Source organism: Bos indicus x Bos taurus, chromosome 17 (assembly GCF_003369695.1).
Source record: "Bos indicus x Bos taurus breed Angus x Brahman F1 hybrid chromosome 17, Bos_hybrid_MaternalHap_v2.0, whole genome shotgun sequence".
Classification (NCBI taxonomy): domain Eukaryota; kingdom Metazoa; phylum Chordata; class Mammalia; order Artiodactyla; family Bovidae; genus Bos; species Bos indicus x Bos taurus.
Genome location: NC_040092.1, coordinates 2,065,845 through 2,090,466, shown reverse-complemented (window position 1 = coordinate 2,090,466; position 24,622 = coordinate 2,065,845). Strand labels below are relative to the sequence as shown.

Below are 24,622 nucleotides of genomic sequence, written 5' to 3'. Positions count from 1 at the left end.
TCCTAGATCAAAATTTTGGTGGTCCATACCGGTCCCAGCTCCTTTGATCACAAAAAGGGGTATAGTTGGAGCCCTCCACTCTGAAGGGGTGCTGTTATTTTGTTTAGTTGCTAAATCTTCTCTGAATCTTAGAGGACTTGGTCTCAGCAAAGATCTCTGATGGGCAAAGAGAATTAGTTAAAAGCCTTAGTGCTGCCAGGTTGGCAGAGAACCAGGATTTGGAGGAAATTTTATCTTTACCATGTGGCTTAAGGTAAAAACTTAAGGATTAAGGTTTTAAAAAAAAAGTTACAGATGAATCACACCAAGGAGAAAAATGCAAGTTACACTCAACACTGAAATACTGAACTCGGAAGTGACTTTTTTTGACGATTGGGAATGGATTTCCGTCAGCCTTTGAATAAATAATTGTGTAAGTTTTTATTAATGTAAAAACAAAATAAAACCTGTGGGGATATTAGTGGCATAAAAGCACATATAGACAATGGATTCAGGGATGTTGGGTTGTCTCCTTAGAACCTGTGAGGCTTCCCTGGCTGCTCAGATGGCAAAGAATCTGCCTGCAATGCAGGAGACCCAAGTTCAATCCCTGGGTTGGGAAGATCTCCTGGAAAAGAGGATGGCTACCCACTGCAGTATTCTCACCTGTAGAATCCCATGGGCAGAGAAGCCTGGCAGGCTACAGTCCAGGGGGTCCCAAAGAGTCAGATACGGCTGAGCAGTGGGAAGGTAGGCATGGGCTCCAGATGGTCTGCGGGCGAATATCCCCCAGGACTCCAGGCCTGACTTTGCACAGTGAACCCATCTTGGCACTGCCCAGGGTCCGAGATTGAGGCTTCACATCTGCTGGATCCACTGGGGAAAATGCTGGAGTCCAGGGCCTGGGTGGGGTTAGCAGCGAGAGTCCCGTGGAAGACGGTTTCCCTCCAGCAGTGCTTGCTCCTGGACACTTAGTTCGTTCCAGGCCCTGAGGACGCACCTTGTATGTGACGACAGATTGAACAGCTTCAGAAATAAGTGAGGAGGTGGAAGCCCTGGAAATGAGAAGCACGGGGAGTGGGTAAATGGTGCCCTCAACTCCTGTAGCTGATCCTTGGCTGTCAGAGAGCATCTAGGCCGCACTCACGCTCAGGCCCTTTTATTTAACCACTAACAGGAGAGCCATGAGTTTAAAGGGGAGAATCATGGTCACAGATCACAGAGGACACCAAATGATTGACACTGAAGTTCCCTTTATTTCTTTGGAACAATCCAACACGGGGGTAACGACCCCATCAACCTCCCAAGCCCAAACTCCCCCTCCAGAATTCAGATTCACATTTCTAACTTTGTAGGAACACATCTCTCCAACATCCCACCAACCCCCTCCGCCCTGCCCACTCTAAATCACCTTTCCTTTTCCCGCACGCACTGAACAATTGTCTGAAACGTGGTTTGTGTTCCTTCTAGATGCACTGAGGTCTGGGTGGCAGTGTCCCAGTGCCGGGGGACCAAAGCCTGCAACTCGTGGAGCTGGCTAGGCGGGCATTGTAGCAGGGCACAGGCTGGGCTCGGGGGTCATAGAAGATCTCGTCACCGCAGTGGGGGACAGGGGCTGGCGCTGAACCAGACCGTGCTGGCCACCCAGACGTGTGCAGCAGCTGCTGAGCCGGGCGTGCAGCCGAGCCAGGCGGGCCGGGTGCAGGATGCCGCGCACGCCCTCACAGCTCTCCAGGGGTGCGGGGTGCAGCACGTGGCTCAGCCTGCTCAGCCCCACCGTGTGGTGCAGCAGGCTCTCCAGCACGGCCATGGAGATGGGGTTGCCGCAGAAGGTGGAAGGTGGTGAGCTGGGAGCAGCGGCTCAGGGAGGGCAGGGAGGGCGCGGAACTGGAGTCCACGATGCGGCACTCTCCAGGTCCAGGTCCTGCAGGGTGGCCGAGGTCCTCTCGATCAGGACCTGCAGGGGCTCAAGGCTGAGGCTGGTCAGGTTGACCCCACCGAGGCCCAGGTCCTTCAGCAGGCCGACGCTCGGGCACTGCGACAGGTACGTCAGGTCTGACTCCGAAATCAGGGCAGTTGGTGATCGACAGGGTCTCCAGAGGGGTCTTCAGGCACCTGGGGAGAGACAGGGCAGTCAGTCCCAGGGACGGAGGTGGCGGGCAGAGGGATGTGGGCAGGAGAGGTTTTTTTCACGGGAACACAAGGCATCTCACTGGCTTGGAGCTGGCCTCTCCCCTTCTTGACGGGAAGGCAGGGGCTCTTCCAGGGGGAAGGTCATACTCACAGGGGTATGACCTCCCCTGCACAAAATGGTGAACTATTTTCAATGTGGGAAACAAACAGTAAACAAATGTTATTTGCCTATTTCAGCTTACTAGTATTTGTTAGCAGGAATTAAGACGGTTACAGGACACGACTAGTTGAATTCAACAGCAGGCTGGATGCAGTGGACATGGGCTGGGGGTCCCAGCAGTTACACGCGATCCCTGGGTGAATATCCCCCAGATATTCAGGGGCCACAAACTGTCCATCACCACCTACAATTCTTTTTTTTTTTCTTTCTTTCTTTCTTCTGGTTTCTTCAGTGAACATATTTATTCCTAATGCTTGGAGTTTGCAGCTGCCAAAAAGGGAATCAATACAACTCATTCACACAGACAGATTAGGCTGCATCCTCCCAGCTTTTATCACTGTGTTCAAGGCAGAGCGATAACCTGTTACTGAGGATTTCCTATGTATTCAGAAGTCTTAGAGGAAAATTATAATTATAATTTGGACTTAAAGAGACTGGAGCCACTTTAACAATAATGCTTATTTGACTTTTTCTCTTCTCTGGACTGCTTAGGAGCCACAATTTTCCCCTCCTGATCCCTTCTTGTCATCTCCAGAATCACCCCACTTCCCACAGCTCACCTGGAGCCTAAACAGCTCAGGACAGAAGGGGCAGGTGGGAGGGAGAGACAGAGCTTTGGACTTCAAACCTCACACCTGATGGACCGTCCTTCTCGCTTAGTTATCTGTCATTATCTCAGCTAAGACATCACTCTCTCGGAAAGAATTCCCAAGGGCATCACACCAAGCCCCCACTATGCGGACTCCCAGAAAGGAGTCCCCTTTGACAGCATTTAACCTAGGCCACGCCTCTGACCCTAACCAGGGAAGTGACCTGACAAGATGCCCAGGGTCAGAGCGGTGGCATCGTGAGGACTTCCGAGTGGCCGGGCACCCTGGCAATGTCCCCAGCGGGCACGAAACAAGAGAGGCCTGCTCTGGTCTTTGGAGCTGGCGCCACGCCTCACCTGAGCACCTGGTGCAGCGGGCCCTTGAGGAAAGAGATGGAGTCCAGGTAGAGCTCCTGCAGGTGGGGCAGGCTCAGGAACTGGGCGGTGAGCTGGCCAACGCAGTGCTCCTCCCGGTCGGTGGCGGTGCGCGGCAACAGGCGCATGCACGACAGCAGCAGCCGCGCAGGTTGCCCATCCGGCCCAGCCAGCTTCCAGGTGCAGTTCACCTCCAGGTCCTGGATGGAGTCCAGCTGCACCAGCCTCAGGATCCTCCTGATGCTCTGCATGGGCATGGCGAAGATCCTCAGCTTCTGGCAGCGCAGGTGCAGCAGGCTCCTCTCTGCTTGGCCTTCTTCAGCAGGTAGCAGAGGGTCCTCGTCCAGCGTGTCCTCCTTGAGGCACAGGTCGACCAGCACTCCAAAGGGCCCCGCACAGGCTTCAGCCCCCACCCCTGGAACCCTCTACCCTGCTCCTCTTCTGCATGGGCTGGGCTGACTCGGGCTCCAGCAGTGAGCACACGCTGGCCTTGATGCCGGACCACAAGGTCCAGAAGTCCTGGTGGGCGTTCCGGCGCAAGTCCAGCACCTGCAGCTTCCACCGCCTGCCGGGCCGCGGGGCACACGCTGAGCTGCGCAGAGGCCGACGGGCATCAGGACCCCGCGAGGGCTCTGCACTCCACACACCACAGCTCCTCCGGCTTCCGGGGCCCCCTTGGTTCCCACTTTAAGGGACACTGGGGGGGAGGCCCACGTGCCTTTTGTCCCCTCTGAGCCTCAACCAGTCCTGTACACCCAACGCCTGTTCCCAGGTGACCCCTCCATCTTCCTGGCCTGGCTGCATCTTGCTCACACCCCAGGCCCCACAGTCTGCCAGGTCGACCTTACCTAGGGCGGACCTCCTCAGCAAGCAGGAGGTCCAGGCCATCAAGTACAGCCTGGAAGGTCTCCAGATGAGGCTGGTAGTCCTTCATCAGGGCCCCCATCGGGAGGTAGGGGAAGGGCCAGGCCTGCACCATCGCCTTCACGGCATGGGTGTGGCCTCCTGGCAAAGGCCGCCGTAAACAGCCTCGGGAAGAGCTTGACGGGCAGCTCCTTCAGGGCCGCAATGGCCAAGGCCTCATTCTGCAGCAAGCTCTAGCCGGCCAGCTCCAGGAGTCAGGGTGGGGCCCGGATGCCCATCCTGAAGAACCTACTCCGGGGCAAGTCCTGGGGGGATGTCAGAGAGCAAGGGGTGGGGGGTCCTTCTCCGGCCAAGGAACCGGGGAGACCCTGCTGTCCCTCCACCTCAGGGAACCCAAGGCAGGGTCAGAGACATCTGTGGTCACAAAGTCACAGCTTTGGCCCCACTGGCACCAGGACAAGCCTCTCTCCCAGCAGCAACAAAGGGACAAGGTGACCTCTTGCCCATCCCGTATCTACTGGCTGCTGCATTTAATCCCAGCCCTGCTGCAGGTAGACACCTAGGAGTCTGACAGCTGACCCCACTCTCTTCAGAGAAAGCTTCTGATTATTACTCAAAGGCTGAGAACAGCAATAAGGAGTTTAGCCCAACATGGCCTGTCTCTAAACTCCAGCCAATAACTCACGCGATGGGTGCTGTCATGTCACTCAATAAAAAGAGGTACCTTTCACTCTGCGTCTCTTCTACAAATGTTATTACCGTTCGGTTCAGTGGAGCAAAGCGCTCACATTCCGAACAAAGCCTTCACTCTTTAAAATATTCTACAGACTTTTTTTTTTTGTATTCCATGGAATTAAAAAACAGATTTTAGCTTTTAAAACAAAAAGAAACCCCAAAAACCCTTTAAGCTAGTAAAATCACGAAACTATAAAATGATATGAACTATAATCACTGCTCACACACTTAAATGTAAAATGTCACCCCAAAATTCCTAATTAGATGCCTTTCATTAAGTCAATTGCAGGAGCGTCCCTGGCAGTTCAGAGAGGAGGACTCTGTGCTGTCACTGCAGGGGGCACGAGGTCTATCCCCGTCAGGGAGCTACGACCCCAGATGCTGCTCGGTGCAGCCCCCTCCCCTCACTCTCACCCCACCCTACCCTGTCCCCCCACCCCCCCTGCCGAATTCTATGTGGTTAAGAAATACTGTAACGATCTGTACAATTGGCGAAAATCAGAGAAGAAACCAAACTGTCTGGGATAAAAGTAAAACTCCATGTAGAAGCAAGAGCAAAGCGTGCAATTGCCAATGTGATGGAAAGGCAAGAAACTTCTCAACGGGATCGTGGCCTGCGTGCCTGTCCCATGAAGACCCCGGCAGGTACAGCTGTCAGAGCCTGAGGCTCCAGCGTGGAGCAGTGTGCTCGGGCCTGAGTCCCTCTCTCCTTCCAGGACACGCTTTTCAGATTCTGGCTGAAATTTCCATTTCCGGCTAACGTGCTATCTTACTACTAGATCTCCATCCAGCTAAGGCTGAGTGGGTTTTTACTTTCTCACTACATACAACTGATGGGATCCTGTGTCTATTCACAAAGCAAAATATAAAGAAGAAAACCCACCTGAAGGTACATTCGTTGGGGAGTCTGGCCACATCAAATCACCCAAATGTTCACATTCAGACAGAGTCGTGCGGATGGTGGTGTCACCCCAGAAGAAAAAGAAACAGAGTAAGACTCCCGAGTATCACACCGTCGCTTACCACATTACGCCAGACGGCGAAACACGTGCCCGTTCGCGGGGGAACAGAGGTGTAATGGAGGGGTGCTGGGTCCTACAGATTTTGAGGGTCCAGGCTCCCTTTGACTTCGTCAGGTCAAAATGACACCCAGGAGCTGGCCAGGAGAACAGAGGGACCAGACATTTGTAACAAAACCAAGGAAAGTACCCAAGACAAGTGTGTTTTGTTTGGAGGAATTCAAAGACTTTCTTTAGGCTCAGTGCAGTTCACTCGCTCAGTGTGTCCAACTCTTTGCGACCTCCAGTCTTAAGAAATTGCCAGCACAGGGAGTGGCTAAAAGGGAGTGGGTGGATCCTTTAAACCCAAGGCAAACCCAAGATCCACGCTTCCTCCCTCCCTGGAGGCAAAGGGCATTTCCTCCCTGAAGCTAGGAGATTAAATTTAGGAATGTGGGTTAGGAGAGAACACTTTTGGCTGACCAAACCTGGGACATGCCTTGTTCTGCCTGAAAGCCACTGAGGGATTAGGGCTCTCCTCACTTCACTTTCACTTTTCACTTTCCTGCATTGGAGAAGGAAATGGCAACCCACTCCAGTGTTCTTGCCTGGAGAATCCCAGGGACGGGGGAGCCTGATGGGCTGCCGTCTATGGGGTCACACAGAGTCAGACACGACTGAAGCGACGCAGCAGCAGCAGCAGAAGGGAAATAAACGTAGGCCAAGGACACAATCTGTGTCAGCAAATGGCTGCAACCGGAGGCTCAGGCGTCCCCCTGCACATCCCAGCCTGGGCTCTGTCCAGCGACCTGTACCCTCACCATGACCTTCAGAGGCTCTTTCCCAAGTGTAGCTGGGTAACCCGACGTTCCCTCAGTGCCAGTGAACAATGCAAAGCGCCTTCGAAACCCCCACCCCCACCCTTCTCCCTCCCCTACGGCTCTCACTTACACAGATTCTGATGGGAGCTCAACTTTAAGCCCACAAATACAACTCCGTTTTCCCTCTGCTCTGCATTAAGCACAGGGAGCAACACGGACTTTCTCCCCAGGGAGGCGCAAAGCCTGCATCAAAGGGTCTGGGGTGAAGCCCCTGCTGGGCTGGCTGACACGCTGGTTCTGCTGTGGTCTCAGAACACAGACGGGCGGAACCTCTCCATCCCTCGGCCTCGTGATGCCCCAACAGTTCTTCTATTTGGAGGGCGAGAAGGCGGCCTTCCCTAAAGGATACTCTACAGTTTGGTAACTTCCTAGAGATGGCATTCACCAAATTCCTACCATCCCCATCAGCAGCCAGAGATGTGGCTGTCCCTTAAATAGAGCTAAAACCCTAAAATAGGATTAAGCTGGAATATGCCTTGTGGGCATTTTGACTTTCGGCAATCACCTTGACCAATCAGCTTCAGGAGCTCAAGATAATCATCAACAAAGATAATCATCAAGTCCCTGATTAAGGAGCAGCCATGACGACACAGGCACTCTCCCCCACTACCTCAAGTAACTTTCAGAGAGAAGCCGAAGTTCACCCCTGGTTTCTTTTCCAGTCCCGTGAGCCCGAGACAGCCAAGGCAGGACGCTGTCATGCTCCACGAAGGAGGAACCGAAAGACCCACTTGGGTGAAGATGGATGGATGGCCGGATCTGCCCCACTGAACATTAGGAAGAGCTAGCCGACTTCACGGGCACTTGGGCAAACAGCCAACAGCAGAGGACTAGGCTTGGGATGTTTCCATGGGAACTCAGCATCCAGGAGATCTAAGGATGCGGGAGGGACCACTGTCTTCAAATGATCTAAAAACGGCAAGTATCAGCCAAAAAAGTCTTTCTGAGCGAGGCAGGGGACAGGCCTCTGTCCGCCTCCAGCTCCACAGAGTCTATTTGGGCAGGGGACTCACTGGACACAGAAGCACCAGGGGCCCATCTGCATGAAGATGTGTTCTTCCTGCCCAGTGTCGGGTTGGCCCAGGACGACTCCCAGGACCCAGGCATGAGTCAGCCTGGGGGACATTTCTACCTGTTTTTGTGTTGCACAGGCTGGTGCAGCCTCTGAGCTCGTTTCGGGGTGGGAAGAGCTCATTCCCTCTCTAGTTGCAGAATTCGTTCTGCGAATGCAAAGCATCTGCTCCCCAGGGCCTTCCTGGGGGTCTTTGGAACACATCTGAGTGCAAAGAGGCACTAGAAATGCTGGAAGATGACCCTTCCTGGTTTTTGGAGGAAGACCACAGCCTGGCTGGTCCTCAGAGGCCCCAGGCTGACAAGAAGCCCTGGGGACCCGGCCTGCAGCAAACAAGATCCCATCTGGAGTTCCAGCATGTCTGTCCTCCCTCCACTCTTGGGTCAGATCTCGTCTCACCCTGGAATATTCTACCCTATGAGCCCTCTCTGCCTCTTCCTGTGCTTGGCAAGACCAATTCAATGACATCTGCTGCTGCTGCTGCTAAGTCACTTCAGTCGTGTCCAACTCTGTGCGACCCCATAGACGGCAGCTCACCAGGCTCCCACATCCCTGGGATTCTCTGGGCAAGAACACTGGAGTGGGTTGCCATTGCCTTCTCCAATGCATGAAAGTGAAAAGTGAAAGTGAAGTCGCTTGGTTGTGTCTGACTCTCCCGACCCCACGGACTGCAGCCCACCAGGCTCCTCTGCCCATGGGATTCTCCAGGCAAGAGTGCTGGAGTGGGTGCCATTGCCTTCTCCTCAATGACATCTAGACCTAAACAAAAGAGGCTCCCTCCTTCTTCCTCCCCAGTGCAGCCTGGCCAGATGCCCAGGTCACCCTAACTCTAGCCGGTTACTCCTGAGGGTGGTGCTTCTAGAGGCACAGCAGTAGGGTGGAGTGGGCGGGGGGTGGGAGGATGAAGGTCCACTCCAGGCAGGTAGGACTGCAGGACTGGGCAGGGGGTAGCCCAGAACAAGGGGGAGGAAAGAAATGACAGCAGAACTCGGGGCCTGGTCTTCTGGCTCTCAGAGCTGCATCTCATTTGCTGGAGCGGTGTTGGGATCACTGACGGCACTGCGGCCTGCACTTGGGGGCTGGGAGCGTCCCCAGGTGGTAGGGACGGAATAATAGAACGGAATGATCAAACAGTTAACTCGATGCTCCATTAAGGAACTGTAGATACAGAAGACACTTTACGGGGTTTTGATAGACCACAATAAGACTAATGACACTCAGGAAAGTAATGGGAAAATTCTGAAACATGTAGGCTTGCTCGATTCATAAAGCAAAACAAGTTGCTTAGCATCAAAGCCAGGTTGGCTTGCTTAAATCAAGCTAACTTGCTTGGCAACAAAACCATGCAACAGAAGCATGAGACATGCCCCAAACCATAAAACAGTGGTGGCGTGAGCCTTGCACCCTGCCTAGTGAGCTCCATGAGTTAATAACCCCCACAACATGCTCTTCAGCCCCTAAGACATGTTCTTTCCACAATGCACCCCCGAACATAAAACAACAGCAGAAAACAAGACCTACAACCTGGTCATCAAGTTAATGACCCCCCAAAACAGGCTCTGTGCATACAAAACACTCATGGAAATGTGACTTTTCAAAATGAAAGACCTGCATTGTACTGAGACCTGAAAATATTTTCCCAAGTAATATGACAGGGAAGTCTACTGTGCTGCAGTCCATGGGGTCGCAAAGAGTCGGATACGACTGAGCAACTGAACTGAACTGAACAATGATGGTCCTAGGCTGACCATATAGAGCGGGACAAGTAAACTTCCCTGCCCTACCTGGGGGAGGCACTGATGATGGAAACGTGCTGTCTACTCAACAAAAAGATCTTTCCCCCATCCCGTTCCTCTGATTGTCGAAGTGTAACTGAGTACGTAGGGCAGCACAACGCTTGTGAATCTTCCAAGTGTCCTACTCTAACAAATCACTTCTTTTCTAGCACTTCGCTTCTCACCTAATTTCTTTCTAGTATTAAGTATTAGTCGCTCAGTCGTGTCCGACTCTTTGTGACCCTATGGACTGTAGCCCACCAGGCTCCTCTGCCCATGGGATTCTCTAGGCAAAAATACTGCAGTGGGTTGCCATTTCCGACTCCAGGGGACCTTCCCAACTGTACATAAAGGAGACTTCATTAATGTGCAGTAGAGGATACCCCCGGTTAACCTGTTACAGAAGACTGCCTCTTGAGTCTTTAAATCCTATACCCGTTCTATACCTCTGCTTGGCCAATTGTTTATTTATTTAGGTTTTAAGGTGAATGACCTGGGGCTATTTGTTCCGTCATGACACATACAGGACTGTGGTGCCAGAGCTCTTTGGAGCCCTGGAAACAACACCTAATGGTTTCACAGGGTCCGACTCTGTTTCTCTTGGCCTAGGGGAGATGCCAGAGGCTGCCCCCTCTTCTTACCTCCAAGGGCACATGGAGGGAGCAGTGAGACTGAACACACAGATGAGAGAGGCGCAGAGAGAAGAGGGCGCGGGCCGCCTGGGGAGGGGTGTTTCTAATATTCACAAAGTGCTGGGGGGCATCATTCCCGGTGACCGGAGGGACACCTCGTGAAACCATCATCTTCATCTTCTAGTTAGAAGTATGTATGAGGGAGGTGACATCCAAACACAAGTATAACTAATGCCGTTTTCTGTTAGATATAAACGTTAATAGAGGAAACCCTAAGTGTTCTCATCCAAACGAAAATACTTTTTCCTATTTAATTTTGTATCCATATGAAATGATGAATGTTCACTAGACTTACTGCGCTCATCACTGCAGGATGGATGTAAGTGGACTCATGATGCTGAACCCCTTAAACTTACACAGGGCTATACGTCAATTCTATTAATATCTCAGTAAGACTGAAAAGAAAAAAAAAAAAGTCACGATCTTCCACTCAGGGTGTCTGAACAAACGAAAAGCAAGCAAGCCTCAACAATAATGACAGGCAAGCTGATGTGTACGGTGGAGCAGGGCCACCAGGGTGGCCACTCATGCTGGAACTGCAAAGCCAACCTTCATAATCTAAGGCACAATTATGATATTTTTCCACGGCTATTTCATATTTTTTTAAAGTTAAGAACCCTGTTACACAACCTGTTGTAAATGTCTGTTGTTGTTCAGTCACTCAGTCCTGTCTGACTCTTTGAGACCCCATGAACCTTAGCACACCAGGATTCCCTGTCCTTCACTGTCTCCCTGAGTTTGCTCAAACTCGTGTCCATCGAGTCAGTGATCCATCCATCCATCTCATCCTCTGTCGTCCCCTTCTCCTCGTTTTCCATCTTTCCCAGCATCAGAGTCTTTTCCAAGGAGTCAGCTGTTCACATCAGGTGGCCAAAGTTTTGGAGCTTAAGCTTCAACATCAGCCCTTCCAATGAATATTCAGGGTTGATTTCCTTTAGGATTAACTGGTTGTAAATGTTTTAGAGAAATAAAATAGTACAGCTATTTTTTTTTTAGTACTCTATGATCTTAAGCATTGAGAATTAGTGTTTCATTTCTTTGCAAAAAAAGTCAGCAAGGAGTCCTCTCAACTCTGCTTCCTTTCTTCTCAGCACATAACTTTCAACTGGGGGTGAGGATCTTTCCGATGCACCACCTGGCCAATTGTCACCCTACTTCCTAAGCCTGGATCTGCTTTAGACATCTCATTGTTTGCGCTTTCAGGACTGATACTATCTCCAAGTTTCTTTATCACTACCAAGTGAAGTAACATTTGCTGGCATCATTGCCTCTAGGACATCTTTATTTCTTTTGTCACAAATATGCTCTTTATTCAAGTTTTCCCAGGGGATGGGGAATGAGACCCTGAGGCTGGATTCTAAATCAAAATGACAACACCTCTTCATGGCAAATAGACGGGGCAACAGTGGAAACAATGTCAGACTTTATCTGGGGGGCTCCAAAATCACTGCAGATGGTGACTGCAGCCATGAAATTAAAAGACGCTTACATCTTGGAAGGAAAGTTATGACCAACCTAGATAGCATATTCAAAAGCAGAGACATTACTTTGCCAACAAAGATCCATCTAGTCAAGGCTGTGGTTTTTTCCGGTGGTCATGTATGGATATGAGAGTTGGACTGTGAAGAAAGCTGAGCGCCGAAGAATTGATGCTTTTGAAGTGTGGTGTTGGAGAAGACTCTTAAGAGTCCCTTGGACTGCAAGGAGATCCAACCAGTCCATCCTAAAGATCAGTCCTGGGTGTTCTTTGGAAGGACTGATGCTAAAGCTGAAACTCCAATACTTTGGCCACCTGATGCAAAGAGTTAACTCATTGGAAAAGACTGATGCTGGGAGGGATTGGGGCAGGAGGAGAAGGGGACGACAGAGAATGAGATGGCTGGATGGCATCACCGACTCGATGGACGTGAGTCTGAGTGAACTCCAGGAGTTGGTGATAGACAGGGAGGCCTGGCGTGCTGCAATTCATGGGGTCACAAAGAGGCACGACTGAGAAACTGAAGTGAACTGAACTGAAATCATCAAGTGTTTCACTTTCCTCATCTAAGTTTCTTTCTCAAAAACTGAAACACTGTCAGCAGGGACCTTACTGTGCCCTTTCCTTTTCACAGGCAAGGGCTGGGGCTCAAGAGAGTGTCACGGCAGGCGGGGGTGGGGGTGGGGGGTGGGGGTGGGGCGGGGCACGGAGAGTGACACGGGAATGATGCCTCTGGCCAGGGCCAGAGCTCCCTAAGCCATCCTGGGCCAGTCTGGTAGGGCAGTGTGCCCAGGAAAATCTCTGCGGACTGGAATACCCTACTCTGTTTGTGGGCAGTGAAAAGCTTAGGGACTACTAGAGCACAGAACAGGAGCCTCCTTTCAGGGGACACCACCCACCACAGTCTAGGGACTCAGCAGGTCTGTGGGTACTGCCAGGTCTTCCAGGAGGATGGGGCAATGGCGCAATATTCGGGGAGAAATTCAGAAAGGCCTAGATTTACACCTAACCTCAGCTCAACAGTTGTCCTCCAAGGGCTCAGGCTCAGGCTCAGGCTATCTCCCAGGAAGAAACCTCCCAGTACTGCCTGCCCTCCACAGGGGCAAGTAGGCAGAGTCACTGATGGGGTGTCACTGGCAGGATCTGGGGAGCAGATGGCCCCAGAGAGGCCCCTCCCATAGGTGAGGCAGGAGATATGAGGGATGTGGGGACCCTGGTCTGGTGCTGTGACTGCAGAAGCAGAGCTCTGGGACTCTCCGCCGTGGCCTGGGCTCTGATCACACTCTGTCTGCACAGGAAGGGGACTGGCTGGCAGCCCCAGGCTGACCCTTTTCTCCCTCTGCCCTGAACTCCCCTGGATTCATGACCTTGACCTCTCCTCTTTCCACATCTTCCTCCTCTCAGGGTCCTGGCCCCAGTCTGTCTTGACACAGACACTCAAGAGTCTGCAGCTCTGGGACAGAGGGTCCACATATTCTGGTCTGGAGGCAGCAGCGATACTGGGGGTTACAGCCAGATGTGCAGGGATCAGCACTGCCCAAGGGCTACCCAGCACCCCAGTGCATAACACTGTCCTTGCCCTTGGGGTCCCTCTCCTCCATTCCACGTCTAGCCACACAGCCTCCCTGGCCTCCTCCAGCTGCAGCTAGAGGACTCACTCTGTTGCCTGAGTGCTTTCTTTCCAAGAGCACCTCACTCCCAGGGGTCCCACACTTAGGGAGAGCAAAACTTCCCTGGGCTCACCACCCAGCCCTTGCCCAATACCACACAGGGGTCGAGTGTCTGGGGTCTGAAACCAGCCTCCCAAGCACAGGTTCTGAACCTAACCGTGGCTTCGGGAATGGGTCCCCAACACGCTGCAGCTGCGTCTTCTAAGACAGCAGCAGGACCAAAGCTCTCTTAGGAAAATGACTTGGGAAACTAAAGGGTGCTCATCCTCCTCCTGCCCTGAGGGCCTCAGGCACAGATGCTACCCAGCTCCACGATGACCAGCACAGAGAGGGCACCAGAGGTGGAAAAGGGGACCAGCTTACCTGAAGATGACTTTCACCCGCACTGGTTCAGCTCACAGTGGCCTCAGGTCCTCAAACACCTGGTTTCCTTGGTCTCTATCCTCTCAGTCACCCGTCTCCACTCAAGCCTGAGAGCAAGAACCAAAATGCTCCAAAAACAAGACGGTGTGTTAACATGTGTATTTAGGATGCTGGAGGATAAACTGAAAACTGGAGAGCCAACACCGCCATGAGAGTGCAAGTCTCCTCTTATCTCCAAATCTGAGCAATTTCTCAACGGCTGGACCAGCAGACAATCGAAGCGCCGAGCTAGTGCTCGGGTCAAATGGCCCCTCCTCTAAGGACACTGACCACCGTCCCGCAGCCCCATTTCTGTCCCTTTCTCGGCCCTCCACGCTCTGGCACCTCCAGAGGGGACCCCACGTCCAGTGCCAAGCGGCGGCAGACCCTGGTTCGCTGGATTATTGCGTCCACAGCATGGCTCCGCGGCCTCTTTACAGAGCTCGTGGCCCCGGCTGGCTCCTCACCCACTTCAGCCTTCACTCCAGGCTCCGGTCCCAATAATTCGTTTTAGGGTGGCAAATAGAATTGGGGGTCCGTGGGGGTGAACCAGGGACTAGCTCAAAGTCACTTTGTGGGAAAGCTGGGGACCCAAGGCGGGAACTTACGGTTTGTGCGGCCACGCCTCGCCACGTGGTCCCTGCTGAACGCTGAGGCGAGAGAAGCGGTGACTCAGCCGTGTCCGGAAACCACGCGACCCAACCAATCCCAGCTCCTGTTTCGTCCTGGAGCAAATCGCACGAAATCTTGGGATTGCGAGTAGGGTCTCCCAGGAAGTCCAGAAGGGGCTTATCTTAAGAGGCGGGGAGGGCACGGAGAGAGGGGGAGGGTTGGTGCCTGTGGCCACGCCCACCGGACTGGCAGGGAGAGGAGCGTTAGGGTGGGGGTTGGGTGCGGTGGGGCTGGGTTGGGGTGGGGTGAAGCTGTGTTTTTCTGAAGGTGGGGGTCTGGCACTGGGTCCTTGTCATCCTAGTGACCCTAAATCTTTAACTACAGGCCATTGGCAGGTCCTGGTGGCTGAGCGTAAAGGCAGGGCAGTAGGGATGGCTGTTTAGGCAGGCACCACCTCCCTCCCTCCTCCCTGCCATTCCGCCAGACATCCCTGTGCCTGTGAGCTAACAGAGGTTAGGGTGTCCAGCTACACACATGGATACATGGGTGGATAGATACTTAGGAACATGCAAATGAGGGCTTAGTATTGATTCCCCTGGACTTGGAATTGTTACCTGAAACAGGGCCGATAAAAACTCAATTTTTTCACCTTGGAACAGGAGGCTCAGCCCTCCCCTCCTTCCTCTCATCCAGACTCATTCAACAAACATTTGTCCTTGAGAGGCTGCTGGTGCAATGCTCAAGGAGATACATGCTCATAAATTTTAGAGTGGAAACAGAAAAAAACAAAAACAAAAAAAAACCAAGAATACCACTGTTTTAAAATTGTTGTTGTCGTTCAGCTGCTCTGTTGTGTGCAACCCTTTGCAATCCCATGGACTGCAGCATGCCAGGTTTCCTGTCCATCACCAACTCCCAGAGTTTTGCTCAAACTCATGTCCATGGAGTTTATGATGCCATCCAACCATCTCGTCCTCTGTAGCCCCTTTCTTCTCCCGCCCTCAATCTTTCCCAGCATCAAGGTCTTTTCGAGCATCAGCTTCAGCATCAGTCCTTCTGATGAATAATCAAGGTTGATTTTCTTTCGGATTGAGTGGTTTTTTCTCCTTGCAGTCCCAGGGGTAAACATGACTGTAATTCATTCATTTTATTTCTTCAAGCAGTGCTCACAATGTTCACCTATTCCTGGCGCTAGATTAGGCCTGCATGTAGAACAAGGGGTGAAAGTTACAGGGACCCCCACCCTCCTGGGATACATGTAATTCATACTTGGGAACGTTGTAGAGAAGTGTGTCAAGACATCCAGAAGATGATCACTAAAATGATAACACTGGCCATGTTTTCTATATTTTGGGGAACCACTTCCATCATACATGGAACAACATGGAAGAACAGACTGGTTCCAAATTGGGAAAGGAGTAAGTCAAGGCTCTATACTGTCACCCTGCTTATTTAACTTTTATGTGAAATGCTGGATGAAGCACAAGCTGGAATCAAGATTGCTAGGAGAAATAGCAATAACCTTAGATACACAGATGACACTACCCTTATGGCAGAAAGCGAAGAAGAATTAAACAGCCTCTTGATGAAAGTGAAAGAGGAGAGTGAACAGGTTGGCTTAAAACTCAACATTCATAAAACTAAGATCATGGTATCTAGTCCCATCAGTTCAGTTCAGTTCAGTTCAGTCGCTCAGTCGTGTCCGACTCCTTTCGACCCCATGAATCGCAGCACGCCAGGCCTCCCTGTCCATCACCAACTCCCAGAGTTCACTCAGACTCACATCCATCGAGTCAGTGATGCCATCCAGCCATCTCATCCTCTGTCGTCCCCTTCTCCTCCTGCCCCCAATCCCTCCCAGCATCAGAGTCTTTTCCAATGAGTCAACTCTTCACATGAGGTGGCCAAAGTACTGGAATTTCAGCTTTAGCATCATTCCTTCCAAAGAAATCCCAGGGCTCTAGTCCCATCACTTTATGGCAAATAGATGGGGAAACAATGGAAACAGTGACAGACTTTATTTTGGGGGACTCCAAAATCACTGCAGATGGTGACTGCAGCCATGAAATTAAAAGACGCTTGCTCCTTGGAAGAAAAGTTATGACCAACCTAAACAGCATATTAAAAAGCAGAGATATTATTTGCCAACAAAAGTCCATCTAGTCAAAGCTATGGTTTTTCCAGTAGTCATGTATGGATGTGAGAGTTGGACTGTGAAGAAAGCTGAGCACCGAAGAATTGATGCTTTTAAACTGTGGTGTTGGTGAAGTCTCTTGAGAATCCCTTGGACTGCAAGGAGATCCAAGCAGTCCATCCTAAAGGAAATCAGTCCTGAACGTTCACTGGAAGGACTGATGCTGAAGCTGAAGCTCCAATACTTTGGCCACTTGATGCAAAGAACTGACTCATTGGAAAAGACCCTGATGCTGGGAAAGATTGAGGGCAGGAGGAGAAGGGAATGACCGAGGATGAGATGGTTGGATGGCATCACCACTGGATGCACATGAATTTGAGTAAGCTCTGGGAGTTGGTGATGGACAGGGAAGCCTGGTGTGCTGCAGTCCGTGGGGGCACAAAGAGTCGAACATGACTGAGTGACTGAACTGAACTTCCATCATAATTTTTTCCTCAACTTACTTATTTTGGAAATATGATTTATTTTAGAAATATGAAAAAATTCTGTCATGGTAGCTCAGTTAGTAAAGAATCTGCCTGCAATGCAGGAGACCTGGATTCATCCCTGGGTTGGGAAGATCCCCTGGAGAAGGCAACAGCTAACCCACTCTGGTATTCTGGCCTGGAGAATTCCGTGGACTGTATAGTCCATGGGGTCACAAAGAGTCAGACACAACTGAGAAACAACAATACAGTCTCTCTCTCTTTTTTAGCCATGCCTCACAGCTTGCAGAATCTTAGTTTCCCAACCAGGAATTTACTGCTAAGTCACTTCAGTAGTGTCCGACTCTGTGCGACCCCAGAGACGGCAGCCCACCTGGCTCCGCCGTCCCCGGGACTCTCCAGGCAAGAACACTGGAGTGGGTTGCCGTTTCCTTCTCCAATGCACGAAAGTGAAAAGTGAAAGTGAAGTCGCTCAGTCGTGTCCGACTCCTAGCAACCCCATGGACCACAGCCCACCAGGCTCCTCTGTCCATGGGATTTTCCAGGCAAGAGTACTGGAGTGGGGTGCCATTGCCTTCTCTTACCAGGAATTTAACCTGGGCCCAAAGTACTGAGCCCTAACCATTGTACTGCCAAGAATTCCATACCTGCACAGCCTCTGGTCTCTCAGCCTGCTGCAGGATTAAACCAATGAGGCAGGTTTTGGAGAGAATCCGGGATGGCTGGTGTGCGTTCCCAAGGCCAAATGTCCAGATTTGGGGGAATCACCATTTTAGAAAATCCTTTTGGGGTCTCTAGAGATGAGCACAGAGGGAGAGCAAGGCAGGAGCCTTTGGGGGGAGGGCAGCATCCGTCCACCCTAGACTCAGGGCTCTGACAGGCACGGGGCTTGCCTATGAGGAGGGCAGGAGGCCCCTCCCCAGGGGTGTGTGTGGTGGAGGGGGGACAATTAGGTGTGTGTGGAGAGAAACTTAACTAGAAGAGCAGGTCTCTCGACCCAGCCCCCTCCTGGCGGTGCCAGGGCATCTGCCCACTCCCCTGGGTACTAAGCCTCAGGACTTGGAGCAAAGGAGGAGCCGAGATGCATCCAGTCCATTGAAGGTCTGGGTAGAACAAGAGGCAGAGGGAGGCGGAACTTGCCCCCGTTTCCTGTCTCACTGTTGTCTCATCTTTCTCTGTCTTCAGACTGGGATTTAGAGCATCAGCAACTCCAGTTCTCAGATCTCAGGACCAGGACTGAATTGCACCGACAGCTTTCCTGAGTCTGAGCTTACAGACTGTGGGGCTTAGTATTATCTTAAATAACAGACATTATTATCTTAGCCAGGGTCTAAAATAAAAAGCCCCAAAATGGAGTTCCCTGGCCATCCAGTGGTTAAGGCTTTGCCTTCCAGTGTAAGGGGTGCAATTCAGTCCCTGGTTGGGGAACTAAGATCACACATGCCTTGTGGTCAAAAAGCCAAGACACATGAAACAGAGCCAGTATTGTAACAAATTCAATAAAGACTTAAAGAGTGATCCATATCAAAAAATAATCTTATTAAAAAAAGCACAAAGAATGCTTAAAACACTTAAAACTCAAGCAATAGTCATGAATCAAAAACAATCAGTTCTCCCCAAACATCTTCCTCTTTCTTCTTCAATCCCTGAGTCAGCCTTTCGCTTTTCCCGTCACTGGCCATGGAGTCACCTCTCTTGTGCACCGACACTTGCCTCGCAGGTGTGACCTGGTGCCTAGGCTGTGATGGGATGAGCTAAACAGTGTTGGGTGAGGGTCCGGCTACCTGGTGGAGCAGATGACACATCCCATCCTGGAGGGAGTTAAACGACAAAGAAATGAGCTTAGTGGGGGTCAGGGGGCCTGGTACTGAGCTGAATGAGGAAGGGGGAGGTGGGAGGATGTGTGTGGGAGCAAAATCACATCAGTCGTGTCCGACACTGCGACTCTGTGGACTGTAGCCCACCAGGCTCCTCTGTTCGTGGGATTCTCCAGGCAAGAATACTGGAGTAGGTTGCCCTGCCCTCCTCCAGGGGATCTTCCCAACCCAGGGATCGAACCCAGGTCCCCTGCATTGTGGGCAGATTCTTTACTGTCTGAGCCACCCCAAGAATACTGCAGTGGGTAGCTATCCCTTCTCTAGGGGAACTTTCCGACCCAGGAATAGAACCAGGGTCTCCTACATTGCAGGCGGATTCTTTACCAGCTGAGCCACCTGGGAAGCCTGGGCTACGGTCTGCAGGGTAGCAGAGTCAGACACAACACCGCAGCTAAACATGCAGGCAGCCACAGGAGGCAGCAAGGGCCAGGGCTTGGCAAAGGTACTTGTGGCTTATACTGTTCGATATGAAGTGTCTAGAACTGCTTCCCACGGACCCCTTTTATGTATCAAAATGTTTATGCTCCAATAAGTCATCTTCAGAAGTGCTAATAAATGGCCCAGGGCTCAGACTTGGGTCTCAGAGCACTGTAGAGAGAAGACGGAGGGGAGCATGACGACCCTCCCCATGAAGGGGGACAAGGAGGAGCTGGGGAGCCGGGATGCACAGATTGGGACTTTGGGACCAGCAAATCTATTGTCCACAGAATGGATGAACACCAACGTCCTACAGCATAGCATAGGGAGCTGTATTCAATATCCTGTGATAATCCATAATGGAAAAGGGTGTGATAAAGAATGTGTATGTTCATATGACTGAATCACTTAGCTGTACAGGAGAAATTAACACTACAGTGTAAATCAACTATACTTCAATAAATATTTGTTTTTTCTCCTTTTTAAAAAGTTTATTTATAAAAAAAATTTTTTTTAGCCACACTGCATGACATGCAGCATCTTCCTTCCCCATCCAGTGATCAAACCCAAGCCCCCCTGCAGTATTGGTGTGGAATCCTAACCACTGTACTGCCCGGGACAGCTCTGCAAAAACACTTTTTTTTAAAAAAAGGAGTTGAGGAGGGCTTCCCATGTGGTCCAGCAGTTAAGAATCAGACTCACAATGCAAGGGATGCAGCTTCCATCCATGGTCAGTGACTTAGATCCCACAGGCCACAGAGCAACTAACTCCACGCACCCCAACTAAAGGGCTCACAAGCCACATTGAAGACCCAAGAGAGCCAAAAAAATAAAAAATAAAAACAGAAGTTGAGGGGATGCTTGTTCCTAGCTCTGCGTTTGACTCCTGTAAGGGAGGGAAAATGGATCTTTCAGCCATCGGGGCCCCAGTTCTCTTCTTTGCTGCATCAGCCCAGAGGGGACATTCTGGGATTCCTCCCCCAGGAACCATGATGACCTGTGGAAAGATAGGAAACCCCGGGTTCATTCCCCACATCCTGTCAAAGACTCATTCTGTTTTCACTCAACATGTGAAAGAGTTAATTCTCAGGAAGCTCTGCTGTCCAGGGCTGCAGAAGTATCTAGAACAAAGGGCCAGGTCAGAGGAGGGTGAGCAGAGGGATGAGGAGGGGCAGGGGCAGGAAGCAGATTTGCATGGGGGCCCACCCTCCTCTGGGGGGAGGGGACGAGAGGAGTCTGGGGACCAGATCCAGGGCTGCAGGCTCAGAAGGCAGCGTCCGGGCATCTCCGCCATGGCCTGGGCTCTGTTCCTTCTTCCCTTCATCATTCAGGGCTCAGGTGAGGCCTCCAGGGAAGGGACCCTGGAGACCTCTGGTTAATCCCTTGTGTCTTTGTATCAGGAGAACCCAGGCTCTGCCCTAAAATCTCTGATTTATGATGTCAGTAAAAGGTCCTCAGGGGTCCTGTTTGCTTCTCAGGCTCAAACTCTGGGAACACCCTGGCCACCTCTGGGCTCCAGGCTGACTCTTATTGTGGCTCACATGAAAGTGGACGCAATTTGCACAGTGATCCAAGGTCAAGGGGAACTAAGACCAAAACCACCTCTGAGCTCCCTCAAGCACCTTCAACTCCTGATTGCAGGGCTTCATTGGTCTCCTGTTTGTTATTATTTTATTTGACAATCATTGTAAACTTAATTGAATTAGAGATTTCAGAAAGATCTACTTCATATCTTTCCCCAGATCCATCCACATTTAACATTTTCCAATATTTATTTCTCATTATATCAGCTTATCTCTTATTCCCTCTCTATTGCTTTTCAGTCTCTCAGTCATGTTCGATTCTTTGGGACCCCACAGACTGCAGCACACCGGGCTTCCCTGTCCCTCCCTGTTCCCGGAGCTGGCTCAAACTCGTGTCCATTGAGTCTGGGATGCCATCCAACCATCTCATCCTCTATCACCCCCTTTTCCTCCTGCCTTCAATCTTTTTCAGCATCAGGGTCTTTTCTAAGGAGTCGGCTCTTCGCATCATGTGGCCAAAGTATTGGAGCTTCAGCTTCAGCATCAGTCCTTCTAATCAATATTCAGGATTGATATCCTTTAGAATTGACTGGTTTGCTCTCCTTGCAGTTCAAGGGACTTGCAACAGTCTTCTCCAACACCACAGTTTAAAAGCCTCAATTCTCACTGTATATATACATGTAGTTGAATGTGTACATGGATGTACGTGTCCATAAGTATGTATAGTTAACACACACACACACACGGAGACAGAGCATTCATTTTCGAAACCTTTGGAAAGAGGTTGCATCCGTCCTCATTTAAAGCTTAGTACATTGATTTTAGACAGAGTTCACTTAAAATGGCAGTCATCATTTTAAGGTGTAGAGTTCAGTGGTTTATAATGCATTTACAAGTTAGTCCATTCATTATCACCCCATGGTCCAGCCACTTCCATTGCCTTAAGACAGGGGTTCTCCCCCAGCACAGCTCTGTAGCCTGTTAGGACCCAGGCTATACAGCAGGAGGCGAGCAGCTCCTGGGACTTGCCTGCTCAATAATCAACAATAATCTCTCTATGTACATATTTCTATATATAATTATATTTATATAAATATAATATATATATATATATTCCATACATAAAATCCTCCATTACAGGGACTTCTCTAACGGTCCACGGTTGAAGAATCCACCTGCCAGTGCAGGAGACAAGGGTTCAATCCCTGTTCCAGTAAGACCCCACGTGCCATGGAGCAACCTAGCCAGGGAGCCACAGGTACCGAGCCTCTGCTCTAGAGCCGGGAGGCGCAACTACTGAATCCCACTCACCCGAAAGCCCACGCTGCACAGGAAGCAACTAGGAGCCCTCGCACTGCAGCTAGAGCGCTGCCCCGCTCGCCGTATCTAGAAATATCTCAAGCACAGCAGGAAGTCCCAGCTCACCCAAAAATGAAAAATAAAATAACAAATACATAAATAAATAAACCTTTAAAAAATCCCTCACTAAATATATGTATGTACATATTTCTATTTGTTTTGTTTCCCTAGAGAACCCTGACTAATCCAGTCCTCCTACTACAAAGCTCAATCTAATTATAATATTCTCATCATTATTATTTTTAAAAATCTTTGCTTTTTATTTTTTTTCCTTTCCTATAAATGCACAGGTCAGTATCTTCATGATCGAATCACCTTGGCCAGAACAGGGTCATGACCCATCCCAGCACCCCACAGAAGCCAGGCACAGCACTGCCAGGAAGGGTCTTAGCTACTGAACACCAAACAGGGTTCTGAGTCCTGGCCCCTCGTGCATACTCTGGTGAGAGGCTGCACCTGTCTGATAGCTGTGTGTCCCAGTGGGGATGACGGAGGTGACAGAGAGACCGCGGTCCCAGGATCCCGTGGCATCTGGGGGATCCCTGACTACATGCTCCCTGACTGTAATGGTGTCAGTGGGATCTGAGGCCACCAGGGGGCAGCAAAGGCCTGGGTGTGGGGAGGTTTTGGTGTGGCTTCCTTACCTGCGTGAAGCCCCAGCTGCTGGCTTCTGAGCCCCCTAAGGGAATGTGGGCTGCAGTGACCCATTTGTTCTGTTTTATGAGGCCTGGACTACAACCAACAATAAAGTTCTCAGGGCTCATCTTCAGAGCCCTGCTGAGGCAGGGGACAGGACTACAGGGGGTCCGTCCTGTGAAGGGACAACTGGGGGAGGAGATGGACACCCCAGATCTCCTGTGATGCTGGGAGGAGATGGAATTGAACTCTAAGTAACTCCAGCTCCTCAGGGGACCTCACCTTCCACCCTCAAAACCCAGAGAGTGATTGTCAGGATTATCAGCCAAGGACATGGTGACTCCCAGAGTGGACAGGGACGACCTCCCAAGAGGGCCACAATTCCTGGGCTGTAATGGTCAGTGTCCTGACTAAGGACAATGTGTCCAAGAGTTTCCATCCTCTCGGAGGAGCCCTGCTGTCCAGGGACATAGGGACTCTAGTGTCCAGGCCAGGTCAGAGGTGAGGACAGAATGAGGAGGGGCAGGTTCAGGAAGCAGATTTGCATGGGGTCCCCGCCCTCCTCTGGGGGAAGGGATGAGAGGTCTGGGGACCAGGCCTAGGGCTGCGGGCTCAGAAGGCAGCATCTGGAGCGTTTCCACCATGGCCTGGGCTCTGCTTCCAGTCACCCTCCTCACTCAGGGCTCAGGTGAGGCCTCCACGGAAGGGACCCTAGGGATCTCTGACTGATCCCTGGTGTCTTTGTCTTCAGGGTGACCTGGGTTCCAGCAGGGATCTGACAGAGTGTGTTTCTCGTCTTTGCAGGGTCCTGGGCCCAGTCTGGCCTGACTCAGCCTTCCTCAGTGTCTGGGAATCTGGGACAGACTGTCATCACCTCCTGTGCTGGGACCAGCAGTTATGTAGGGAGTTATAATGGTGTGGGCTGGTACCAACAGCTCCCGGGCTCAGCCCCCAAAACTCTAATATATAATGTCAGCAAACGGCCCTCAGGAATCCCTGACCGCTTCTCTGGCTCCAAGTCCGGGAACACAGCCACCCTGACCGTCTCTGGGCTCCAGGCTGAGGACGAGGCCGACTACTACTGTAGCTCATATAAAAGTGGTGGTAGTGTGCACAGTGGTCCAAGCTTATGGGGAAGTGAGACCAAAACCCACCTGAGGTCACAGGCTCCCTGTTGCTCTGACTGCTGGTTGCTTGTCTCCATCTGATCTTGAAGCGTTGGCAGATGAGAGGGCACCTGAGGAGCCTTCTGAGGGATGAGGAGAAGAGGAAGGGGTGTTTTCATGGTTTTTGTTACTCCTCTTTGAGCTGCATCTGAGTGGGTGCATGGTCTGAGGAAAAGGTCACAGTTCCCGAGAAATCAATAGTGCAAGCTCTGCTGATTGTCCTGAGGACCTCCATCTGCAAAGCCACCCTTTTCTTCTAAACCAACAACTCGAATCAGGCCCTGGCAGGTTTCTAGGCTGAGTGTAGAATATGACCCGTGAGAGGGACACTGCACAGCAGGAACGGCTTGGTTTTCCAAGTTCCCACGGACAGACGAGTCCAACACAGCTGAGAGACTAAGCACAAAGCACATCATAAAAGTTCTTTGAAAACCCCCATTTTTTGACAACTAAGAAGATTCTTAATAGACAATTGTTCTGGTGGTTGTGATCTCCTTCAGGGACTGGAGACAAAGCAAAATAAGCCAAGGTCAATGCGGGATGAGGTGAAG

General features: G+C 51.1%; 1 protein-coding gene and 1 pseudogene across 4 annotated transcripts in view; one reads left to right on the top strand and one right to left on the bottom strand.

Annotated features, from left to right (window-relative positions):
• LOC113907274 (immunoglobulin lambda-1 light chain-like) overlaps window positions 1–24,622 on the top strand; it is a 320,444-nt gene that overhangs the window by 195,579 nt on the left and 100,243 nt on the right. The gene's annotated exons all lie outside the window — the stretch shown is intronic.
• LOC113875135 lies at window positions 1,446–23,240 on the bottom strand (annotated as a pseudogene).